The sequence below is a fragment of the Chanodichthys erythropterus genome, chromosome 2 (assembly GCF_024489055.1).
Source record: "Chanodichthys erythropterus isolate Z2021 chromosome 2, ASM2448905v1, whole genome shotgun sequence".
NCBI classification, from domain to species: domain Eukaryota; kingdom Metazoa; phylum Chordata; class Actinopteri; order Cypriniformes; family Xenocyprididae; genus Chanodichthys; species Chanodichthys erythropterus.
The window spans coordinates 34,955,696-34,960,011 of record NC_090222.1 but is presented as its reverse complement, the minus strand read 5'-3'; positions in this window follow the sequence as shown (position 1 = coordinate 34,960,011).

Here is a 4,316-nt window from a genome sequence, read left to right as displayed (position 1 = left end):
ATAAATGTATTAAAGTGCCCCTATTATGCTATTTAAAGATTCCTAATTTTGTTTTGGAGTCTCCTACAATAGGTTTACTTGCATGCAGTCAAAATACACCACAATTCTCAAAGAGTCTGAAAATGGTTCGTGCGAAGATTCTGTCTCTCTAAATCCCTCCTTTCCAAGAGCTTGCTCTGCTCAGATGGCCCAGTCTGTTGTGATTGGTCGATCACTTACAGCATGTGTCGGAAGCGAAACGCCCATTACCATATATGGATTTCAGCTTCCTCAGCACTTGATACACAATAATATGAACAGTAACAATGGCACTGTTTTTGTCCTATCAGTTGGAGTCTGAGTCCTCATCCTTTTGAAGTGCATGCACAGTGGATTCACAGAGCAGAAAAGTGTATTTTCGACATGTCAACAACAAAACTCTTCCAGGCCTCAGCTACAATTTCTCAGGCACTTCGCAGACATTTTACATTCACTAACAGCTATATTACACACTGCATGATACGTAAAGATCGAAACAGAAATCGAAAAAACATAATGGGGCACTTTAAAGAATAGAAGTAGGTATATGGATAAACACTGACTCTTTTAGACATGCTGTGTGGGCCCAGTTTTCTCACATGACCATGGAATGACTGTGTAGGGTGAGGGGTCAAGTGAAGGTGGCATCCCCAAGCAGCCAACTGGAAAGCTTTGAGTTCAAAGGTCATTGAAAATATGCTCGATTGGTTGACTTGTCATACAAATCAAATCAGCTGCTAGCTGTACTAGCTGTTTAAAATGACCTGGCCTATTAACAGAGCAGAGACAGCAGACAGCAAACCGCTGCTACTAGAATATCCCGTTTCTTCATTTTTTTTAACCTTCAGATATGGAGTAGATTTTATAATGCTACACTGATTCTAGCTTAATTTTATATTCCCTCTGTGACTTTGACCTTGTCTTCCTTGCCACCAGCATTTGTAAGGCCGTGATTTATCTGTCAGATTAATTTTGTTGGCTGCATTGAAATGTGTTTAAGATAGGGGTCACTCTTCGGGTCAAAGATGGCAGCTAATAAATTGAAGGGGAAGGGAGAGGGTGTTTAAAGCAAATTGTCAGAGGACAGAATAATTGAAAGTATTGCATGTGCACAAACATAATGGCATCTCTGAATTTTTAAAAAGTTTATGGGATTATAGGGTCTATAATAGAGTTTACAATTAAATGTGTGTTAAACACAACAATCAATAACTTTGTTTCATAGTAAACATGCATTGCAGATATGCATTCATTTAGGACTGCTGTCGCAGAGGGAATGTGTATTTAGAATAGTGTGAATTACAATAAAATCAATAAGTGGTTTCTTAAAGCTCTTAGCTGGCATTCAGTTTTGCATGCCTTGCAACAGCTATATGAGAGCTATCCACACATGTATTTATACTCAAAGTAAGCACATCTTTCATCAGAGTGACATCAGAAATATCATGCATGCATATCAACACTTGACTTTAGGCATAACAAACACATATATTGTACATTTTTTCTTTAAAATCAATACTGATTTTGTCGGCACCGATAGCCTAGTGGTTGTGCCGACATTGGTGCAAATGTGTTCATGGCGACCATAGTTCGATTCCCGTCTCGAGGTTCTTTGCCGATCCCGCTCCCCTCTCTCCACCCAATACTTTCCTCTCTGAGGTCCTCTCCGAATAAAGGCACAAAAAGCCCATAAATATAACTTAAAAAAAAAAAAATCAGTATTGATTTTGACCAAACCAACATTATTGCTGTTTAATGCAATCTAAAATCTGTAAAAATGCTAAATTAGCTGTTGTTCATTAAATGGTCACTAGGAGTGTGTGTGTGTGTGTGTGTATATATATATATATATATATATATATATATATATATATATATATATATATATATATATGTTGAACAACATTTACTGAAAATTCATATTATATTATATTTATGACGCTTTTGTTAATTGATCAAGCTGGCACAAAAATATAGGCTGATTAATCATTGTGACAAAGCAATACATATAATCATAAAAAGCAGTATTAACTTACCTATATGTATTGTACAACTTAAAATTAAATGTTTGTATTGTTATGGGTGTGATGCACAAAAGTTGTTGAAAAAAATAATTAAAATGTTTGTAAGAGAATTCATGGAGATGAATCAGACTTTTGCTAAAGAGATTTAAATCAGAGATCCTATTTAACTAAAAAAAAAAAAAAAAAATCCCACTTAAATCTCTGCAAATTTATAATTGCATAGTTTTTTTATTGCCACAAAATCATTATGAAAAAATAACATTAAAAATGTTCTATATATTGCCTAGTAAATAACAGTTATTTTAAAGCAAAGGATCATGGAAAAAAGGATGCAACATCATGATATGAAGAATAATACATTTGTATTTTTTATTTAGTAACACTGTACAGCATATCCAAGAGATTGTAAGAGCTTCATGAGCTCTAGATGGAGACCCACATGGACGGACGATCTTATAAGGCAGATGTTTATGACTCGTTATTTACAAGCTCTTTAATCTGGCCAATTTCCTTGCCCTTGGCAGTGGACAGGTCTATGGGTCGCTCCGGCTGAACCCTCGCGCCGCTGGTCATTCATCTCCTAGCGGGCAGCTAATGTGGGGCAGTCGCTGGAGCGAAAAGCTGTCAGAGCTGTTTTTCATTCATCGCCTGTTTTCCCGCATACATTTCAATTAGAGGAGCTTCGAGATGCTACCGGTCTGTTGTGGGAAGGTCTGGCAAAGCCCTCGTTTAATACTCCCATCTGTAAGATAAATATTAGCCCCGTCGCTGCCTGTATCGATTTGCGCTAAGGTTAAAAGCTTTGAGGACCTTGACTTGAATATGGGCTGCTCTACAACTTCCCTTCACCCCCGCGGTCAGATCGCATAGAGGTCTGACCCAGACAGTTGAATCCTGGTCCTTGATTTCTTCCCCCATTTGTGATTAAATGCTGCCTCCCTCCCCGTCACCCCAACCTTAACCCTGGACCTCTCCGCTCCCAGGTCACTTAACCTTGAACCCAATTACAAGATAAGGTTACTTAAAGGTGACCCCTGCTTTGCTTTACTCAGCTAATAGGACGGTCGAGAAAAAGGCCGGCGCAGCTGATACGCTTCTAGCTAATTCACAGGGGTTGACAAAGGTCGCACTCAAGCCATAAAGAAGAGCTTCGATCTCGCACGCAAAATGAAATTCAGCAATACACGAAGACAGTCAGGCAGAGAGCCAGCAGCGCAGCCTGCTATTCAAATAAGACATTTTTGATGCATTACAGTCAACTCGATGTGTTAACATGCATACACTGCCACAGTATTTACATGGTCAACCAATTTTGGATTTCTGGTACAGATTTGATCTTTTTTGTCTGAGCAAAAAAAAAAAAAAGAAAAGAAAAGGAAAACACTACTGAGATTTGCTTCCAATTTAATGCTCATTCAAACTAAGACTTAAAAAAGCACTTATTTTCATTGTATAAATATCTTACTGGATATTAACAATACAAAATGACAAAATATATACACTACTGTTCAGAAGTTTGGGGTCTGTTCTTTTAAACGTCTTTGACAAAAGTCTCTTGTGACACCATAGCTGCATTTTATTTGATAAAAATATAGGAAAAACAGTAATTTTGTGAAATATTATTACAAACCCGATTCCAAAAAAAGTTGGGACAATAGAAATTGTGAATAAAAACAGAATGCAATGATGTGGAAGTTTCAAATTTCAATATTTTATTCAGAATACAACATAAATTACATATCAAATGTTTAAACTGAGATTGATTTTGTTGATTTTAAATTTCATGGCATCAACACATCTCAAAAAAGTTGGGACAAGGTCATGTTTACCACTGTGTGGCATCCCCACTTCTTTTTATAACAGTCTGCAAACGTCTGGGGACTGAGGAGACAAGTTGCTCAAGTTTAGGAATAGGAATGTTCTCCCATTCTTGTCTAATACAGGCTTCTAATTGCTCAACTGTCTTAGGTCTTCTTTGTCGCATCTTCCTCTTTATGATGCGCCAAATGTTTTCTATGGGTGAAAGATCTGGACTGCAGTCTGGGCATTTCAGTACCCGGATCTTTCTTCTACGCAGCCATGATGTTGTAATTGATGCAGTATGTGATCTGGCATTGTCATGTTGGAAAATGCAAAGTCTTCCCTGGAAGAGACGACGTCTGGATGGGAGCATATGCTGTTCTAGAACTTGGATATACCTTTCAGCATTGATGGTGCCTTTCCAGATGTGTAAGCTGGAATTTTGATTCGTCTGACCACAGAACAGTTTTCCAC